The sequence below is a fragment of the Herpailurus yagouaroundi genome, unplaced genomic scaffold (assembly GCF_014898765.1).
Source record: "Herpailurus yagouaroundi ecotype Mexico unplaced genomic scaffold, PumYag 353, whole genome shotgun sequence".
NCBI classification, from domain to species: Eukaryota; Metazoa; Chordata; class Mammalia; order Carnivora; family Felidae; genus Herpailurus; species Herpailurus yagouaroundi.
In genome coordinates, this window is record NW_024412570.1 from 25,292 (window position 1) to 47,739 (window position 22,448).

Consider the following 22,448-nt stretch of genomic DNA (forward strand, 5'->3'; position numbering starts at 1 on the left):
CATAGGGCTACTAGTCCTATGCCGGATTTCCCAATATCCTTTGGTGGCTGGGGGCTGTGGACCAGTGGTGGAAGCTAGGGGCTTGAGGATATGCACAGAGCATGTCTGTGCCTGGGGACATGTGGCTGGGTGAGACAGATGAGGATGCCTGGATAGGCACATCTGGGTGAAGGGCAGATGTGCACAGCATACTGTGGCAGCTATGCATGCAGCTTGTTGGGCAGGGTGCCCTTGTGGTTTTAAGAATGTTTGCCCTGAGATCAGCAGGCTTGGTGTGATGAGTCCCCCAGTGAACCCTTGGGACTGGTGCACTGCTAACTGGTTGGGTAGCAAGTGTCTGTGCAGCCTCACCCTCTGGTGGGTGCTTCTGTGGTTATTCTGGGAGGCTGGGGGAGAATAATGGTGCCTGTGAGCACCCTCATTGTTGGAGAAGTCCTCCAACCCCCTCAGGAATCATCATGAATACATCTGTCTCCTGTTGCTTCAGCATTGTGTAAAATGCCATGTTTATGTTGCCTTTCTACACAGGCAGGGACCTGGCTATCACTCATCCTCCTGGATCACCCAGTGCTGGGTCAGCTGACCTCCCAAGTTCCAGGATGTAAACTCAAGGGAATTCAGCCCCTCTAGGATTTAATGCCCAATGTTGTGGAGATTAGTCTTCCCTGTGTCAGCTACCTGGTGTGAGGGCTCACTTTTTCTGCCCCTTCTGCAGGCAGGCAGCCTCCACCTTTCTGACCTTCCTAACCTTTCTGATGCAGCTTCTCTCTATTTAGGTGTGGAGTTTGTTCTGCTAGTCTTTGGTTCGTTCTCTGGTTCATGTAATTGGATGTGGATATTATGTAAAAAATGGGACAGGGTTAGCTCAGGGTCCTCTTACTCTGCTATTATTAATTTTTTAAGTGTCTTATTATTTTAGATTTTTGAGACATGGGCAGATAGACTCATATCACCCATGCACTTCAGGATTAGAAAGGAATGTTCCCACATTTGCTTCTAGTATTTTATGTTCTGAAACTCTCTGTAACGAAGGAAAATTTACATATAAAAATAGCCTCAAGCTGAAGGGTATAATTTGATAAGACATGAGGGTACAGGACCATGGGTACAGCACCATGAAATCATATGCTTTCTCCCTAAACCTTCCATCATGATCCCTTTGTGTCTAATGCTAATGTTACTTTTGAAGTAAGGACTACTTTTTTTTTTTTTTACATTTTCAGATATTGTCCAGGTGTCTGAAAGCCTGCATTGGGGTGCCTCCTTTTCGGATAATCTATATTCCCATAAGTATTGCAGTTGGTCTACTTTTGGACTTTTGCTTCTATTGTATATCTCTGTATGTTTACATAATTTTGTTGCACTACTTTAATGATGAGGCCTTCATTATCACTTTAATTTTCACTAAACGGTATGAGCTGCAGTTCCACTTATGACAGAAAGCACAGCTTCCTGTGTTAGGTATTTAAAAGCAAGGAAGATATCCTGAGAACTTGAGCTGAGAATGTCACTCTGTCTTTTTGCCAGCCCTCTTCCCTTCCCTGCAAGACAAGAATCTCCTTTTGCTCACACAGAAATGTGGGTGAAGTCAGTAGAAAACATTCCCTTCTCTCTTCTTCCCTTTATCTCTCAAACTTCCTGTTGCTACCTTCTGCCTTTACCTTTTCTCTGACTCAATCTCCCAGGCCCACCTCTCCACTCCAGCCATAATCACTCCAGCTGCTGGCCTCTGCCCTGTCCATCCATCAGTGAGAAATCTGGAGTAAGATTATGGAGTTCAAAGGACTGATCAACAAATCTGTGATCCTCAGAGCCCTCCTGAACAAGGTTGCTGTCTGTGGATACATGGCACCCTGGGTGAGGATCTGACTCTATGTGTGGCCTCCTCACCCATCTCCCAGTCACTGCTGGTCCATGATCCTTACCCACCATTACAAATCAGCCATATTCTAGGGTCAGGTACCTGTCTATCTGACCCCAAGCACCAGGAGTCAGTGAATGTTTCTAAAATAAATGAGCACAAGCACCCCATGCATCTAGATATAGGAAGTTACCATCACCCCAGAAAACTCTCTCGGGCTTCTCTGCACAAAGAGTGATCTTGCTACTATCCTCCATCACCTCAATTTCTGCTAGTTTGTTACCTGTGCGTATAGGAACCACACTGTGTGCATTCGATAGGGAGTGAGAGTACGTCCTCCTAGAAGCAAACACTGAAACAGAGACAGAACAGTGAAAGTAGTATTAAGGGATACTTAGAAAAACAAAGTGGAGAGCGCAGGGTGGGCAGAGAAAGCATGCACGCAGATCTGACACATTTTTAAGATATATAACCACCATAGTCTGTCACCTCACACAGTCGTCTTCAAATTTCAAAATAGGTGCATAAGGCAGTGAGATTTACAAGATTTGGGGATATTTCCCTATGGCCTTATGTTTTCCTACATGCATTCCCTCTTTGATAGTTAATCTGTGGCCTCAAATGAACACTTTGGTGTGTGGATGCATCTGCAAGTCTATATGTAATGGAATATGATTGTCTTCAGATCTCAGATGTAGAACTCTGATAAACACATTCTCATAATTATCTTTTCCTTTATTTGTCTGGTAGGGCCTGAATCTTAATAGAAAAAGCGTGTCTTTGTCTTATTGTTTAATATGGTGATTCCCAATCCCTGGGCTGAGGTGTTAACAGCCTTTGTTTAATGAACTTCTGTGACCATCTTTTTTTTTTTTTTTGATGATCATTTGTGTGGAGATATCTTAATTGAAACTGTGATAAGGGTGAGTGTACATTTCACAGACATTTTGCAGATGCATTCTGTGTTCAATGTCTTCTTTTTGTTATGTCCTTAGAAACAAATATTACCTGTTTCACAGATTACACAGCTCAGGCTCTGTGTAGGTCCCACTGAGAATTGGTATTGTGGCTGAGACAGCAGGAACACAGGCAAATCCTTGGGATATTGTGAGAGAAGTTTAAGTAGATAGATCCAAAGCTGCAGTCAGGGTGATGTCAGGGGTCCAGCAGGGGTGGCATCTGGCCAGCCCTGAATTATAGGTTGACCCAGGCTGAAGGTCAGTGCAGGCACTCAGCTGATCTAGATCCTGTCTTCACTTTTAGTCTCACTGAGGAATATGAACTTAGGCAGACAAGCATTTCCTTCAGACTAAGTAAAATTTCCTATATATATAGGGCATTTTTTCACCCATAAATATCCAGAACCTTCAGACAATGCATGGAGAAGACAACCTTTTTAGATGATCACTTAGGTGCACTTTGACAAATATGACATTTCGGAGATGAACCCTGCATTGTGCACTGAGAGTGATCCCACATAGCAGCTCCTGTGGAACTCATGCTCTCTGCTCAGGCTGTGGTCAGGAATGGCCTGCAACTGCATATCACTGAACCCAGGACCCTCCCCTCTGCACCTCCTCAAACTCTGCTTACTGTCCTCAAATTCCCTTCTATTCCTGTGTGATTCAAGTTTCCCCCATTCCTTCACTGGTGCTTCCATTATGGTGACCACAAGGTCTGTGTCATATAATGCATGTGCCCCATTTCACACAGGACACCTGAGGCACCTACACTTAGGGGTGCATCTCATCCTTCACAGAACCAAAACATTGTGTCTGTAAAATGTGCACCACTACTCATGATATGTCTGCCTTTGGGTAAAAATCCTTTCTTTTTGACAAGAGACACCTACGGCTGACCTCATTAAGGGAAATGACACAGCCCATTGTACATATGTCCTGAGAAACTTGAGATATGTTACACTGTCCTCATGCAGGTTTGCAGTTGAATTGCCAAGCCCTCACAACCATCTCTACAACATTCCCACCAAGTCTTTAATGAAGAAGATGAATATGCTTTACAAGTCCCTCATCCAGTTCAGGTCATCTTACCAAATGGAGGGGGTGGAAGAGAGGGGAGTCATAGCCCATGACTGGTGATGAAGGATGGTCCATGGGGTAGGACATGCAAGGTGGTCGTGGGTAAGGACCAGGATCTCTTGTATACATAATGGCCCACCGAACATAAATTAAAGGTATAACATTTATGAGGCTGTGTCATCCCCTCTTTCCGAAGAGTAGGATTAGGATTCTCATTTTTTTTAGTAGAGCATTTAGGTGCTGAGCCTTAAGAGAGAAGTTTGAAATTCAGTTTTGAGAGGAGACAGCCAGTCCAAGAAAGCCTTGTAATTGGCTCTTAGTTTTAGGTTGTGAGAGATTGTGGATGCCTTGAGTCTTCCTGGGTCTAGATGTGGGGCTTTTTCTGAGAACAGGTGAGCTAAATACCTAACCTGAGTTTGAGCAAGCTGCAGTTTTTCTTTGGAGACTTTATGGGCTTAAGTTTTAAAACCAAAAGTTTTCCCAGGGGGGGTGCTGTCTTTGTGTGAAGGGGCATGAGAAGGGGAACAGAGAAGAAAATCATCTACACATTGTAACAAAGTAGAGCCTGCAGAACACTTTCCGTAATCCAAATCAGCCTTTAAGGTTTGTGGGAACATGAAGTACTCTGTGAAACCCAGAGAGGTTACAGTTCAGATGTATTGTCATTCATTCCCTGCAAGTGAAGGTAAAAAGATACCGGCTATCCTTATCAAATGGAATGCTAAAAACCACACCACATAGGTCAAGTACAGTGAAAACTTTGCTTTCAGTGGGAGTCGGTGTAGAGTGTAAGGTTTGGGAAGAAGGGGATGTCAAGGGATTACAGTGCTATTTATTTCTCGGAGGTCTTGGACAAAATAATATCCTCAGCAGTTGGGTTTTCTCACAGGTATAATAGAGGTGTTATATGGACTACTGCAGGGGATTATGAGCCTTGTAACATTATATTATGGTGTTGATGCAGGGGATTATGAGCCTTGTAACATTCTATTACGGTGTTGTGTTGATGCATTGAAGGCCTTCTTAAATTAGAGGATATTGATTAATTCTAGGGAGAAGTTTTGCAGGATTGATTTGAATCTTGAAAGGAGGTACACTGTGAATTCTGCCAAGATCATTTGAAGATTTTGCCCATAACGAGGATGGGAGCTGATCCAATAGGAATAAATGATCAGTACCTCCAGACTCAGCTATAGTACCAGCACAGACATGGCACAGAAAAGGTGCCAAAGGATCATTTGTTTCCCCCTCTAGCTATGTTGGTTATTGTTGTCAAATTCTAGAATTATTTTTCCCTTTTGGGCAAAATAAATTCCAGCATGGTATTTTTCTAAGAAATCTCAGTCCAGTTAATGAATAGGGGTTAAAGAACTAAGGAGAATAGGGTGGATGTCTCTCAAAGGGCCTTGATCAAAGGGAATAGGTTCAGAGATAGGAACGTGTTTAGATCTAATAGATCCACGCTAACTGAGCTGTTTTTGTACTCCGAGGCTAGGGCTGCTTTATAGCACTGGGGTTAGTTCCAGCTTCAGTAAAAATAGAGATACATTCATTCCCAATCTGGAGAGTAGTTTCTCCAAAGAGATTAAGAGGGAGGCTTGAGAAGGACTCCGTGGTGCCTTGGAATCCCATCATTGGGAATTGGGAGGACACTGAAAAGGTTTGAAAGAGGGCTGCAGGGCCTTGAAGCTCTTAAATTTATCACCATCTTTTTTCAATGTCCTAGTTCTTGCGGTCACAGCAGGAACTAGACTTCTAGTTTCAGGTGGCCTTTATTTGCTCGAGTTGAGCATTGAAAATTTAAAAGTCTTTCCACTAGATGACTCAACTAGGCTCTGAGCAAAGTGATTTTCCAGGTTAATTAAACCTGGAGTGGACATAGTTTCCCATTCCATTCTTGGTCTTTTTAACTAAAAGGGAAAAGTCCCAGACTAGCACATTAACAAACATAGATCTAAAGGAGGAGCAGAGTTTTCATTAAAGACAAGTTAGAGTCAAAGGTGACAATCGTGAACAGATTCATGAGGCTTTTTTGGTATGAGACTGAACTTTGTTTCAACCTTCAGGCTTAGGAAAAGCCATTAAAATTGCTCAGTGGAAGGGTATCTGGGTAGCTCAGTCGGTTAAGCTCTTTATCTTGTTGAGGTCCCAATAGTTCATTTTTGCTTTTATTCCCCTTGCCTCCAGAGACATGTCAAGTTAGTAGTTGCTGTGGCCAAGGTCAAAGAGGTTTTTGCCTGCTTTCTTCTCTAGGATTTTGATGGCTTCCTGAGTTACGTTTAGGTCTTTAATCTGTTCTGAGTTTGCTTTTGTGTATGGTGTAAGAAAGTGGTCCAGTTTCATCCTTTGCATGTCACTCTCCAGTTTTCCCAGCACCATTTGCTGGAGAGACTTTTTTCCATTGGATATTCTTTCCTGCTTTGTCAAAGATTAGTTGGCCATACATTTGTGGGTCTGTTTCTGGGTTCTCTATTTGTTTCTGTTGATGTATGTATCTGCTTTTGTGCCAGTACCATACTGTGTTGATGATTACAGCTTTGTGATACATCCTGAGGTCCGGACTTATGGTACCTCTACTCTCTTTTCTTTGTCAGGATTGCTTTGGCTATTGGGGTCTTTTCTGGTTCCAAATAAATTTTAGGGATTTTGTTGTAGCTCTGTGAAGAATGCTGGAGTTATTTTGATAGGGATTACATTGAATATGTAGATTTCTTTGGGTAGTATCAACACTTTAACAATATTTGTTCTTCCAATCCATGAGCATGGAATATTTTTTTTTTCCAGTTTTGGTGTCTTCCCCAATTTCTTTCATAAGCTTTCTATAATTTTCAGTGTATGGATTTTTCACCCCTGTGGTTAGGTTTATCCCTAGATATTTTATGGTTTTTGGTGCAATTGTAAACGGAATCAATTTCTTGATTCTCTTTCTGCTGCTTCTTTATTGGTGTATAGGAATCCAACCGATTTCTGTACATTGATTTTTATATCTTGTGACTTCTGAATTCATGTATGAGTTCTAGTAGTGTTTTGGTGGAATCTTTTGGATTTTCCACAAAGAATATCATATCGCCTGCGAAGACTCAAATTTTGACTTCCTCCTTGCTGAATTGGCTGCCTTTTATTTCTTTGTGTTGTCTGATTGCTGAGGCTAGGATTTCCAACACTATGCTGATAAGAGTGGTGAGCGTGGTCATCCTTGTCAGGTTCCTGACCTTAAGGGGAAAGGTCTCAGTTTTTGCGCATTGAGGGTGATATTAGAAGTGGGTCTTTTGTATCTAGCTTTTATGATCATGAGGTATGATCCTTCTATTCCTCCTTTCTTGAGGGTTTTTATCAAGAGGCGATGCTGTATTTTGTCAGATTCATTCTCTGCATCTATTGAGAGGATCAAGTGGTTCTTTTTCTTTCTTTTATTAATGTTATGTATCATATAGGTTGATTTTCAGATATTGAACCAGCCTTGCATCCCAGGTATAAATCCCACTTGGTCGTTGTGAATAATTCTTTTAATGTATTGTTGGATCTGCTTGGCCAGTATCTTGTTGAGAATTTTTTCATCCATGTTAATCAGGGTAATTGGTCTGTAATTCTTCTTTTAAGTGGGGTCTTTGTCTGGTTTGGAATCAAGGTAATGCTGGCCTCCTAGAATGAGTTTGGTAGCTTGTCCTCCATTTCTGTTTTTGGGAAAGCTTCAAAAGAATAGGTGTTAACTCTTCTTTAAATATTTGGTAGAGTTCCCCTGGAAAGCCATCTGGCCCTGGCCTCTTGTTTTTTTAGGAGATTTTTAATTAATAATCCACATTCTTTACTGGTGATGGGTCTGTTCAAAAGTTCTATTTCTTCCTGTTTCACTTTCGGTAGCTTATATGTTTCTGGGAATTTCTCCATTTCTTCTAGATTTCCTAGTTAAATGACATATAATTACTTATATTCTCTTAAGATTGTTTTTTTTTTTCATTTGTGCAGTGTTGGTTGTGATCTGTCCTCTTTCATTCTTAAGTATATTTATTTGCGTCCTTTCCTTTTTTGTTGTCATCAATTTGGCTAGGGTTTTATCAATTTTGTTACTTCTTTCAAGAAACCAGCTCCTGGTTTTACTGAGTGGTTATACTGTTTTCTTGACTTTGGTATCATTGGTTTCTGCTCAAATCTTTATTTTTTCACTTCTTCTACCTGTTTTGGGCTTTATTTTCTGTTCTTTCTCAAGCTCTTTAATGTGTAAGGTTAGATTGTGTATTTGAGACCTTCCTTCTTTAGGAAGACCTGGATTGCTTCCCTCTTATGACTGTCTTTGCTGCATCCCAGAGGTTTCAGGCTGATGTGTAATCATTTTCATTGGCTTCCGTGTACGTTTTAATTTCCTCCTTAATTTCTTGGTTAGTCCATCCATTCTTTAGTAGGATGTTCTTTACTCTCAAAGTTTTCGTGGGGTTTCAAAATTTTATCTTATGGTTGATTTTGAGATTCATAACATTGTGATCTTAAATTATGCACAGTATGATCATGATCCTTTTATACTTGTCGATGGCTGATTTGTGACCCAGTAAAGTAGTCCGTTCTGGAGAATGTTCCATGCACACTGAAGACGAATGTGTATTCTTCTGCTTTAGGAAGAAATGTTATGAATATGTCTGTTAAGTCTATCTGGTCCAGTGTGTCATTCAAACCCATTGTTTCCTTGTTGATTTTCTACTTAGACGATCTGTCCATTGTTGTAAGTGGGGAGTTGAAGTCTCCTACTAATATGGTATTATTATCAAAAAGTATCTTTGTATTTGTGATTAACTGATTTATATATTTGTCTGCTCTCACGTTGGGGGCTTAAATGTTTACATTTGTTAGCTCTTCTTGGTGGGTAGACCTCTTAATTGTGATATAATGCCCTTCTTCATCTCTTTGCACAGTCTGTATTTTAAAATCTAGTTTGTCTGATATCAGTATGGCTACTCTTTCTTTTGGCGACCATCAGCATGATAGATCCCCTTACTTTCTATCTGAAGGTATTCTCCATCCCCTTACTTTCAATCTGAAGGTGTCTTTAGGTCTAAAATGGGTTTCTTGTAAACAGCCTATGGATAGATTTTATTTTCTTATCTGTCTTTTGATTGAAGCGTTTAGTCCATTGACATTTAGAGTGAGTACTGAAAGATATAAATTTATTACATTGTGTTGCCTGTAGAGTTGGAGTTTCTGGTTTTGGTCTCTGGTCCTTTCTAGTCTTTGTTGCTTTTGGTCTTTTTGTTCTGTTTCATCTTTTCTCCCCTCAGGGAGTCCCCCTTAACATTTCTTGCAAGGCTGGTTTAGTGGTCACAAACTCCTTTAGTTTTTGTTTGTCTGGAAAACCCTTTATTTCTCCTTTATCTTGAATGACAGCCTTGCTGGAGAAAGAATTCTTGGCTGCATATTTTTCCGATTCAGCACAGTGAATATATTCTGCCACTCTTTTCTGGCCTGCCAAGATTCTGTTTAAAAATCTGCTGCCAACCTGACCTGTCTTCCCTTGTAGGTTAAGGACTTTTTTTCCCTTGCTGCTTTCATATTTCTTTCCTTTCCAGAATTTGACTATGATATGCCTTTTTGATGGCCGGTTTTTGTTGACTCTAATGGGAGTTCTCTGTGCTCCTTGAATGGTGATGTCTGTGTCTGTCCCAGATTAGAAAAGTTTTCCACTACAATTTGCTTACATAAACCTTCTGCCCCTTTTTCTCTCTTTTCATCTTATGGGACTCCTATGATTCAGATGATATCCCTTTTTTTTAAGACTGAGTTCTCTACTTCTTGTATTATGCTCTTTTGCCTTTGTTTCCCTATTTTTTCATGCTTAATTATTCTCCATAATTTTGTCTTCTCTATTGATGATTCACTACTCTGCTTGTCCACTTTTTCCACCGTGACATCCATTCAAGATTTCTTCTCAGTTATAATAGTTTTAATTTCATCCTGACTAGATTTTACTTCCTTCATCTCCGCAGGAAGGGAAATGGATTCTATGCTTTTCTCAACCTGTGCTAGTATGCTTATTGTTGTGGTTCTAAATACTAGTTCAGACATCTCACTATATTGTGTTGAATAAGCCTCTTGTTTCCATTTCTTACTGTTATTTCTTTTAGTTTAAATTCCTTCACTTTGTCATTTTGGAGGAAGAAAAAACATTAATAAAAAATTAAATTAAGAAATTAAAAACAAAAAAAAAAATCAAAGGTAGCTAGATCCTAGGTGTGTTTTCATCTGGTGGTTGAAAGAAGTTTGATAGAATAGAGGAATAAAGGAAATAAGTGAAAAAATAAAAAAATTAAAAAGTAAGAAAAAGTTTAAAAATTAAAAACAAATATATGCAACAAAATAGAATACAATGAAATGAAGAAATTAAATAGAACAAAAATATTTACAAAAATTTTTAAAAACATGGTAAAACTAATTTTTAAAAAAAGGAAAATAAAAATATTTTTTTCCTTTCTGTATGCAAGAAAAAGAAAAGAAAGGTGGAAAAGGAAAAAAAAAATCAAACACATGAACCAGCAGACAGAATGAAATCTGCATCAAGTTACATCCAGTTTCCCCTAGAACTCAAACTATGAAGCACTCTATAATCCATACTCTAAGCAGGCAGAGAGGTTTGTGGTCATCTTCTAGGGCATGAGCTTAGAGGGCACAGTTGGGCAGGGCTTGATATAATGGTTCCATTTTCCACTAGGTGGTGATGCTTTGCTTACTAGCTGGATTGTTGTGGCATGTGAGCATGTGCATGCACATGCATGAGACAGGTGAAATTGGCATCACCCAGCTTCCTAGTTTCTGGCACAGGAACCCTGTGCTCTCACCCACCCACAGTCAAGTACTCCTTCTTTGTCTCTGGCTTCCATCCACTTCCCGCTTCTACACTGTCCATGTCCAAGCTATCAGCCTGCCAGGTGGCACCTCTCTCTCTCTAATTTTATCTCAGATGGGGCTGTGTTTCCAAGCCCCTCACTTCTGAGAACTCTTCTGCTTGGACCGACTCCGACCATCTGGGGAAGGGTCTCACTGAGCCATGGCTGGATGCTAGTTTGCCCCAGAAAATGGTCATGCAATCCTTGCAGTGGCAAAGGTTCAGAGATTATGGAAAATTACAACACATAGCTGGTACCAGGTTTCACTCCACTCTGGCATCTTTGTTCTAATACCAGCAAACATGGCTGCTCTCCAAGGTCTGCTGGGACTTTTGCCTGTGGGGAGGCTGTATGGCCTCTACCAAATGCCCTCCAAGCAGGGGAACCACTTCTCCATATGTGGCCCACAGACCCCTTGGTAAATCCTAATCCGTGGTTATTTGGTGACCAATATGGCTTAAGACAGTGTGAGATTTCCTCAGGAGTCTTATCTGGATCAGGACTTGATATTGGACCTGACAATGCTAAGATGTGCCTGAAATACCTTCTGGAGAATGGAGATTTCCTGGTCTCCTGAGGGAGGCACTCAGTCAGTACTATCTTAAAGTTTGATCTATATTGTTAAAGAGAGGGTAAATGGTCAAAATTTCCTTATGTAAGAGTTGTATGTTAGGTGCCAACCTTCTGGCCCATAAAGGGGCTGATAAAAGCAAGTTCTTGTAGGCGTGCCCTCTGAGGGCTCTTCTCAGAAAAAGCCACCTGTTAGACCCTCATGCCCTCCTTATCCAGGATTGTCAGAGATGAAAAATCTTCCCCTCAAAAGGAAGGCACATTCAATGTATCTATTGAATGCTTCATTGTGACTTTGATCCCATGAAGGTTCCATTTTCATTGGAATATTCTAAGCAAATAAAAAGACCTAAGCAAAGGTGCAGACAACCCTGATCAATATATAGAAGTGTTCCAAAACCTAACACAGGGTGTGGGGAAAGGAAAAGACACAGGCTACCCCTAGCAAATAGGACTCTAACACTCTTTCACTGTTTTTCCTAATACATTCCAGTTATTGTAACTGTATGTGGGGGCCTCTCGCTCATTCATTTCCTGGGTCAATGGCTATGGTGATTAGAGCCAACTGTCTCTAGTTAGTCTACCTCAGATTGGAAGCTTTCAGGAATATTCCCAAGCCACTGTCAAAACTGCTTTTAATCAGTGGAAGTTCTCCGTCTTCTCTAGCCTGACACAGACTGCCTAATTCCACTTGTTGGTGGAAAAAAACCTGACATCTGCTCATCTGTTCAAGTTGACAGACTTTAGGACCAGGATATCTCTCTCTCTCTCTCTCTGCCCTCTAGGCTTTTATCTGCCTCGGGCTTTTAGGCAGAATGTTGCCTCTTCTGCCTTTCCCCCCTCCTCCTGTTTCTGCACCACCTTAGGTGAGGCCTGCATAACTGGCTCCTATACCATCCTCAGTGCCTCAGACACCATTGGTTTCCCCTCCCACCTTTTAATATCATGGAGTGAAGAGCATTCCCTTGGGCTACCCAATTAAGATCTCCCCACCAGTGTCCCAGGTAAAAACTGACAATAGGGAACAAATTGACTGTGTTTTAAGTGGATGCAAGAGAAACTTAATTAGGTATATAAATGAATTTAAGTGTCTTGGCTTAATTAAAAGTAGAGGTATCAGCATTAAGTAGAAAACTTTAGGTTTACTAAAGGTCAAATAAGCTCATGTTATCTGTGTTGCAATTTGTTAGCAAAAAGATTACTTAAAATTATGGTTAATTCTTTCTCAAAATTTTCATGGGTAATTGTGAAGATAGCTTTCAAAGTCTTTGATAACATGAAATGTATCAGTTTTGCTAGGATGTAAAATTGAAATTGGATTCATTGGACATCCAGGTCTTTTCCAAACAAGATAAAGTGCTAAAGTATTGACATTAGTCTTTGGGTTCCAAGACCAGACAAATATATGGACCACCCTTCGGGTAGGCCTCAGAAATACTCACATGCAGCCCCCTTTCTGCAATGACATCTGGGCTTTGGATGTTACATGGTGATATTCCACGTTCCATTCCAAGTAATATTGCTCCTCTTCTGGACCCCAAGTGTAGGGTTAAGGTTCGAGATAGGGTTAGGGTTTGGTTGAGGGATCTGGTTAGGGGTAGGGGTAGGGTTAGGTCCCAGGAGACCCCAGGAGCTGAGCCCACAGCAGTGCAGTAGTCTCCCCAAAGGGCTGAGTGGAGGGCACAAGGGGAGGTGCTGGTCAGGATTAGTCTTTGGGTTCCAAGGCCAGACAACTCTATGGACCACTGGTCATGTAGGCTTCAGTAATCCTCTTGAGCTGCTGCAGCTGGGCCTTGGAAACAACATGGTTATGTATCAGGTCTATGCTGATTGATCCTGCATAGTTTCATGACCCCTGGTTCATAGTGTTGTCAGAGTTTGGTATTGGGTCCCCATGGTGAGAAAGCCTTACTTAGGTTTAGGATTCGGTCCAGGGACGTCACCAGGGCTGAAGCAACTCCAGGTCGTGATCTCCCTGGAGGGCTGAAGTGAGGGCCCATGTGACTGTGCAGCTCAAGTGTAGGGTTAAGTTTTGAGATGGGGTTAGGTTTCAGTTGAGGGTTCTGGTTAGGGTTTGGGTACAGTTACAGTTAAGTCCCAGGAGGCTCCAGGTTTTGAACTCACAGCAGTGCAGTTGTCTCCCCAAAGGGCTGAGTGGAGGGCACAAGGGTGGGTGCTGGTTAGGATTAGTCTTTGGTTTCCCAGGCCAGACAACTCTATGGTCCACTGGTCGGATAGGCCTCAGGAATCCTTTCCGGAAGCTGCAGCGCAGCCCGGTAAATGACATGGTGATGTTCCAGGTTCTATGCCAAGTGATCCTGCACCGCTTCTGGACCCCAGGCGTGTGGTGTTGTCAGACTTTGGTATCGGGACATGTGTAGAGAGCCTTAGCTAGGGTTACATTTTGTTCCAGGGACGTCGCCAGGGAGGAAACAACTCCAGTCTCGTGATCTCCCTGGAGGGCTGATTTTAGGGCCTATGAGAAGATTCGGGTCCAGTGTAGGGTTAGGTTTCCAGATAGGGTTATGATCTGGTTAAGGGTTCTGGTTACATTTCTGGTTAGGGTTAGGTCCCAGGAGGCTCCATTCGGTGAACCCACAGCAGTGCAGATGTCTCCCCAAGGTCTGAATGGAGGTCACAACGGAGGGTAACAGTCAGGATTATTTTTTGGGTTCCAATGTCAGACAACTCTATGGGCCACTGTTCAGGTATGCCTCAGGAATCTCTCGGGCAGCTGCAGCCGGGCTGGCAAATGACATGGTGAGGTTCCAGGTTCTATACCAAGTGATCCTGCACCACTTCCTGACCCTAGGCATTTGGTATTGTCAGACTTTGGTATTGGGTCCCCATAGGAGAGAGCCTTAGTTAGGGTTAGGATTTGGTCCAGGGACTTCACAAGGGTCCAAGAGACTCCAGTCTTGTGAACTCCCTCTATGGCTGAAATGTTGGCCCATGCAACATCGCTGGTTAATGTAGGGTTTGGGTTTGAAATGGGGTTAAGTTTTGGTTGAGGGTTCTTTTTAGGGTTAAGGTTAGGGTTAGGGTTTGGTTCCAGAATGCTCCAGGCACTGAACCCACAGAAGTGCAATTTTCTCCCCCTACGGGCTGAGTGGAGGGGTCAAGGGAGGTTGCAGGTCAGAATTAGTCTTTGCCTTCCAAGGCCAGGCAACTCTATGGATTACTGGTAGGTCAGGCCTCAGGAATCCTCTCAGACAGTTTCATCTGGGCCTTGGAAATGACATGGTGATGTTCCAGGTGCTATGCAGACTGATTCTGCACTGCTTCATGACCCCAGGCGTGTGGTGTTGTCAGACTTTGGTATTGGGTCCCCATGGAGACAGAACCTTAGCTAGGGTTATGGTTCGGTCCAGGGACATCGCCAGGGCCCAAGAGACTCCAGTCTTTTGATGTCCCTCAAGGGGTGAAGTGCAGGCCCAGGCGACGGTGCGGTCACGTGGAGTGTTAGGGTTCAAGATGTGGTTCGTGATCGGTTGAGGGTTCTTCTTAGGGGTAGGGTAGGGTTACAGTTAAGTCCCAGAAGGCTCCACGCACTGAACCCACAGCAGTGCAGTTTCCTCACTGAAGACCTGAGTGGAGGGCACAAGGGAGGGGCCGGTCAGGATTAGTCTTTGTGTTCTAAGGCTAGACAACTCTTTGGGCCACTGTTGGGGTAGGCCTGAGGAATCATCTTGGGCAGCTGCAGCCGGGCATTGGAAACGACATGGTGATATTACTTGTTCTATGCCAAGTGATTCTGTACCGCTTCATGACTCCAGGTGTGTGGTGTTGTCAGACTTTGGTATTGGGTCCCCATGGGGAAAGAGTCTTAGATAGGGTTAGGGTTTGGTACAGGGATGTCGCCAGGGTCCAAGCGACTCCAGTCTCCTGATATGCCTCGAGGGCTTAAAGGATGGCCCATGCAACATTACATGTCAAGTGTAGGGTTAGTGTTCGATATAGGGTTACAGTTAGGTTGAGGATTCTGGTTAGGGTTACAGTTAGGGTTAGGATAAAATTAGGGTTAGGGTTAATGTGAGGTCCAAGGGCCCTCCAGGTGCTGAACCCACGGCAGTGCAGTTGTCTCCCCGAAGGGCTGAGTGGAGTACACAAGGGAGAGTGCCGGTCAGCATTAGTCTTTGGTTTTCAAGTCCAGACAAATGTATCGGTCACCCTACTTGTAGGCCTCAGGAATCCTCTCGTTCCGATGTAGTTGTGGTGTTCAAATGACTAGGTGAATTTCCATGTTCCATGGCGAGTATTTCTGCACCGATTCTTGATCCCAAGTGCGTGCTTTTATCAGATTGGAATTGGGTCCCCATGGGGATAGAGTCTTAGCTAGGTTTAGGGTTGGGCCCAGGGAAGTCTCAGGGCCAACGTGACTCCAGTTTCCTGATCTTCCTTGAGGGCTAAATTGAGTGCCCATGGGAGGATCTGGATCAAGTATAGGGTCAGTGTTTGAGACAGGTTTAGGTGTAGCTTGGGGTATATTGTTAGGTGTAAGTTTAGGGTTTCGTTTAGGTCCAGCACATTCAGGCACTGACCTCACAACAGTGTTGTTGTCTCCCCAAAGTGCTTAGTGGTGTTCACAAGGGAGGATGCCGGTCAGGGTTAGTCTTTGGGTTACAAGGCCAGAAAAGTGTATGGACCACCCTTCAGGTAGGCCTCAGTATTTGTATCATGCAGTTGCAGTTGTGCTTTGCAAATTCCATGCTGATGTTCCACGTTCCATTTTGAGTGTTTCTGCACTGATTCTCAAACCCGTGTTTATGCTGTTTCAGACTTTGGAATTGGGTCCCATGGGGAGAGAGCCTAAGCTACGGTTAGCATTCTGTCCAGGGAAGTTGCCAGGGCCAAAGCGACTCCAGTTTCGTGATCTTCCTCAAGGGCTGAATTAAGGGTCCTTGCGAGAGTGCTGGTCAAGTGTAGTGTTAGGGTTAGAGATAAGGCTAGGTTTAAGTTGAGGGTTATGGTTATGGGTACCATTAAGGTCAGGTTTGGATCCCAGGAGGCTCCAGGTGGTAGCCCCACAGCAAAGCAGTTGTGTCCCTGAAGATCTGAGTGGAGTAAACAAGGGAGGGTGTTGGTCAGTCTCAGTTCTTAGGATCCAAGGCCACAGAGATGTATTGGCCACCTTTGGAAATGGCCTCAGGAATCCTGTCATGCAGCTGCAATTGTGCTTTGCAAATGACATGGTGGTGTTCCACATGCCTTGCCAAGTATTTATGCTCTGATTCTCGAACCCGTGTGTGTGCTGTTGTTAGACTTTGGAATTGGGTATCCATGGGGATAGAGAGTTAGGGTCAGGTTTCAGTACAGGGAAGTCACCAAGGCTGAAGCGACACCAGTGTTTTGAATTCCATGGAGGGCTTAAGTGAGTGACCATTCACGACTGAGGATCTGGCTTAGAGTTAGTGTGCTAGATAGGGTTAGGTGTAGGTGAGGGTTATGGTTATGGTTACAGTTAGGATAAGGTCCCAGGAAGCTCTAGGCACTGAAACCACAACAGTGCTGTTGTCTCCACAAAGGGCTGAGTGGTGTCCCCAAGGGAGGGTGTCAGTCAGGATAAGTCTTTGGGTTCCAAGGCCAGACAAATGTATGGGCCACCCTTCAGGTAGGTCTCAGGAATCCTCTCATGCAGCTGCAGTTGCGCTTTGCAAATGACATGGTGATGTTCCACGTTCCATGCCAAGTATTTCTGCACCAATTCTCTAACCTGTGTGTGTGTGTGTGCTGTTGTCTGATTTGGAATTCGGTCCCCATGGGGAGAAAGCCTTAGCTAAGGTTGGGGTTTGTTCCAGGGAAGTGGGCAGGGCTGAAGCAACACCAGTGTTGTCAATTAAATGGAGGGCTGAAGTGAGGGAACATGTGCGGCTGTGGGCCTTGTGTAGAGTAAGTGGGCTAGATACTTTTCAGTGTAGGGTGAGAGTTATGGTTAGGGTTATGATTGGGGTTAGGGTTAGGTCCCAGGAGAGTCCAGGCTCTGAACTCACACAGAGCAGTTGTCTCCCTGAAGGGCTGAGTGAAGTTTACAAGGGAGGGTGCCAGTCAGGATTAGTCTTTGGATTCCAAGGCCAGAAAGATATATGGGCCCCTTTTTATTAAGTCTCAGGAATCCTCTCGTGCAGCTGCAGTCACGCTTTGCAAATGACGTGGTGGTGTTCCTCGTTCCATGCTGAGTGTTTCTGCACTGATTCTCAAACCCCTGTGCATGCTGTTGTCAGACTTTGGAATTGGGTCCCCACGGGGAAAAGCCTTAGCTAAGGTTAGGGTTTGGTCCAGGGAAGTCGTCAGGGATGAAGCGACACCACTGTTGTGAATTACGTGGAGGGCTGAAGTGAGGGTACATGGGCAGCTGCAGGTCTGGTGTAGAATTAGTGTGCTAGATAGTGTTCGGTGTAGGGTGAGGGTTATGGTTAGGGTTACGTTTACGGTTTGGATAGGTCCCAGGAGACTTCAGGCACTGAACCCACAGCAGAGCATTTGTCTCACTGAAAGGCTGAGTGGACTACACAAGGTAGGTGGTTGGTCAGGATTAGTCTTTGGGTTTCTAGGCCAGACAAATGTATGGGCCACCCTTCGTGTAGGCCTCAGAAATCCTCTCGTGTAGCTGCAGTAACGCTTTGCAAATGACATGGTGGTGTTCCATGCTCCATGTCGAGTATTTCTGCTCCATTCGAACATGTGTGCATGCTATTCTCAGACTTTGGAATAGGGTCCCCATGGAGATAGACACTTAGCTAGGGTTAGGGTTCAGTCCAGGGAAGTCCCAGGGCTGAAGGGACTCCAGTTGAGTGATCTTCCTCGAAGGCTGATCTGAGGGCCCATGTGAGGTGGCAGGTCAAGTATAGGGTTAGGGTAGGGAGACAGGGTTAGGAGTAGGTTGAGGGTTTTGGTTAGGGTTATGGTTGGCTAGGTCTCATGAGGCTCCAGGCTCTGAACTCACACCATAGCAGATGTCTCCCCAAAGGGCTCAGTGGAGTTTACAAGGGAGGGTGCCAGTCAGGATTAGTCTTTGGGTTCCAAGGCCTGAAAAATGTACGGGCCACCCTTCTTGTAGGCCTCAGGAATTTTCTCGTGGAGCTGCAGTCGTGCTTTTCAAATGATATGGTTATGTTTCCCATTCCATGCTGAGTATGTATGCACTGATTCTCGAACCTGTGTGCGTGCTTTTGTCAGACTTTGGAATTGGTCCCCATGGGGAGAGAGCCTTAGCTAGGGTTAGGGCTCGGCCCAGGAAGTCACCAGGGCTGAAGTGACTCCAGTTTCATGATCTTCCTTGAGGGCTGAATTGAGTGCCCCTTCGTGGGTGCGGGTCAAGTATAGGATTAGGGTTAGAGTTAGGTTTAGATGTAGCATGAGTTTTATAGTTATGTTTACAGTTAGGGTTAGGGTTAGGTCCCAGCAGGTTCCAGGCATGGACCCTACAGCAGAGCAGTTGTCTCCCTGAAGGGCTTAGTGTAGTAGACAAGGGAGGATGCCGGTCAGGATTAGTCTTTCGGTTCCAAGGCTAGACAAATGTATGGGCCACCCTGCAGGTAAGCCTCAGGATTCGTATCGTGCAGCTGCAGTCATGCTTTGCAAATGCCATGGTGGTGTCCCACATTCCATGCCAATTATTTCTGCACCGATTCTTGAACCCGTTTTCATGCTGTTGTCAGACTTTGGAATTGGGTCCCCATGGGGAGAGAACCTTAGCTAGGGTTAGGGTTCGGTCCAGGGAAGTCTCCAGGGATGAAGCGACACCAGTGTTGTGAATTCCATGGAGGGCTGAAGTTAGGGTACATGGGCAGCTGCAGGTCTGGTGTAGAATTAGTGTGGTACATAGGGTTTGGTGTAGGGTGAGGGTTATGGTTAGGGTTTGGGTAGGTCCCAGGAGACTTCAGGCACTGAACCCACAGCAGTGTGGTTGTCTCCCCAAAGGGCTGAGTGGATTACACAAGGAAGGTTGCCGGTCTGGATTTGTCTCTAGGTTATTAGGCCAGACAAATATATGGGCCACTCTTCAGGTAGGCCTCAGAAATCCTCTCGTGTAGCTCTAGTTGCGCTTTGCAAATGACATTATGGTGTTCCACGTTCCATGGCGAGTATTTCTGCACTGATTCTTGAACCCATGTACTTGCTGTTGTCAGACTTTGGAATTGGGTCTCCATGGGGAAAGAGCCTTATCTAGGGTTAGGGTTTGGTCCAGGGAAGTCGCCAGGGCTGAATCGACACTAGTGTTGTGAATTCCATTGAGGGCTGAAGTGAGGGAATATTCATGGCTGTGAGTGTGCTGTAGTGTTAGTGTGCTGTTAGTGTGCTAGATAGGGTTAGGTGTAGGGTGAGGGTTATGGTTCGGATGACAGTTAGGGTTAGGTACCAGGAGACTCCAGGAACTGAACCCACAGCAGAGTAGTTGTCTCCCTGAAGGGCTTAGTGGAGTAGACAAGGGAGGATGCTGGTCAGGATTAGTCTTTGGGTTCCAAGGCTAGACAAATGTATGGGCCACCCTGCAGGTAGGCCTCAAGATTCGTATCGTGCAGCTGCAGTCGTGCTTTGCTAATCCCATGGTGATGTCCCACGATCCATGCCAATTATTTCTGCACTGATTCTTGAACCCATTTTCGTGCTGTTGTCAGACTTTGGAATTGGGTCACCATGGGGAGATAGCCTTAGCTTAGGTTAGGGTTCGGTCCAGGGAAGTCTCCAGGGATGAAGCGACACCAGTGTTGTGAATTCCATGGAGGGCTGAAGTGAGAGAACATAGATGGCTTTGAGTTGGCTGTAGAGTTAGTGTGCTAGATAGGGTTAGGTGTTGGGTGAGGGTTATGGTTTGGGTGATGGTTAGGATTAGGTACCAGGAGACTCCGGGAACTGAACCCACAGGAGAGTAGTTGTCTCCCTGGAGGGCTTTGTGGAGTACACAAGGGATTGTTCCAGTTAGGATTAGTCTTTGGGTTCCAAGGCCAGACAAATGTATGGGCCATCCTTTGGGTAGGCCTCAGGAATCCTCTCATGCAGCTGCAGCCGACTTTGCAAATGACATCATTGTGTTCCATGTTCCATGCCAAGTATTTCTGCACCGATTCTCAAACCCGTGTGGAGTGCTGTTGTCAGACTTTCGAATTGGGTCCCCACGAGGAGATAGCCTTAGCTAGGGTTAGGGTTCAGTCCAAAGAAGTCTCAGGGCTGAAGCGACTCCAGTTTGTGAATTCCATGGTGGGCTGAAGTGAGGGCACATGAACGGCTGTGGGTCTGCTTAGAGTAAGTGTGCTAGATAGGGTTCAGTGTAGGGTGAGGGTTATGGTTAGGGTTTCAGTTGGGGTTAGGGTTAGGTCCCAGGAGGCTCCAGGCACTGATCCCACAGCAGAGCAGTTATGTCCCCAAAGGGCTGAGTGGAGTATACAAGGGAGTGTGCTGGTCAGGCTTAGAGTTTGGGTCCAAGGCCAGACAAAATATGGGCCACCCTTTGGGTAGGCTTCAGGAATCCTCTCATGCAGCTGCATTCGTGCTTTACAATGACATGGTGGTGTTCCATGTTCCATGCCGAGTATTTCTGTACTGATTCTTGAATCCATGTGCGTGCTGTTGTCAGACTTTGGAATTGTGTCCCCATGGGGAGAGAGCCTTAGCTACGGTTAGGGTTTGGTCCAGGAAGGTCACCAGGGATGAAGCAACACCAGTGTTGTGAAATCTATGGATGGTGAAGTGAGGGCACATGGGTGGCTGGGGGTCTGGTGTAGAGATGTGTTCTAGATAGGGTTAGCTGTAGGGTGAGGGTTATGGTTAGGGGGCTAAGGTTAGGGTTTGTGTTAGGTCCTAAGAGACTCCAGGCACTGAACCCACAGCAGAGCAGCTGTCTTCTTGAAGGGCTGAGTGGAGTACACAAGGGAGTTTGCCAGTCAGGATTAGTCTTTGGGTTCTTAGGCCAAATGTATGGGCTACCCTTTGGGTAGGCCTCAGGAATCCTCTCGTGAAGCCACAGTCGAGCTTTGCAAATGACATGGTGGTGTTCCACGTTCCATGCGAGTATTTCTGCACCGATTCTCAAACCCGTTTGTGTGCTGTTGTCAGACCTTGAAATTATGTCCCCATCAGGAGAGAGCCTTATCTAGGGTTAGGTTTCGGTCCAGGGAAGTCTCCAGGGCCAAAGAGACACGAGTTTTGTGAATTCCATGGAGGGCTGAAGTGAGGGAACATAGATGGCTTTGAGTCGTCTGTAGAGTTAGTGTGATAGATAGGGTTAGGTGTAGGGTGAGGGTTATGGTTAGGACTAAGGTTAGGATTAGGGTTAGGTCCCTGGAGACTCCAGGCACTGATCCCACAGCAGAACAGTTGTTAACCCGAAGGGCGGAGTAGAGTACACAAGGAGGTTGCTGGTCAGGATCTGCTTTTGAGTTCCAAGGCCCGACAGATGTATGTGTCACCCTTTGTGTAGGACTCAGGAATTTTCTCATGCAGCTGCAGTCGTGCTTTGGAATAACATGGTGATGTTCCACATTGCATGCCAAGTATTTCTGCACTGATTCTCGAACCCGAGTGTGTGCGGTTGTCAGACTTTGGAATTGCATCCCCACGGGGAGAGAGCGTTAGCTAGCATTAGGTTTCGGGCCAGGGAAGTCATCAAGGTGAAGCGAATCCAGTTTTGTGATCTCCCTCAGGGCTGAATATAGGGCCCATGTGAGGGGGCAGATCAAGTGTAGGGTTTGTGTTAGAGATATGGTTAGGTATAGGGTGAGGGTTATTGTTAGGGTTATGGTTAGTAATAGGGTTAAGACCCAGAAGGCTCCAGACACTGACCCCACAGCAGAGCAGATGTCTCCCCAAAGAGCTGAGTGGAGTATACACAGTAGGGTGCCTGTCAGGATTAGTCTTTGGGTTCTAAGACCAGACTAATGTATGGGACGCCCTTCTGGTAGACCTCAGGAATCCTCTCTTGCAGGTGCAGTCGTGCTTTGGAAATGACATGGTGATGTTCAACATTTCATGCCTAGTATTTCTGCACCGATTCTCAAACCTGTGTCTGTGCTGTTGTCAGATTTAGAATTGGGTACCCACAGGGAGAGAGCCTTAGCTAGGGTAAGGGTTTGGTCCAGGGAAGTCACCAGGGCCGAAGCAACTCTAGTTTCA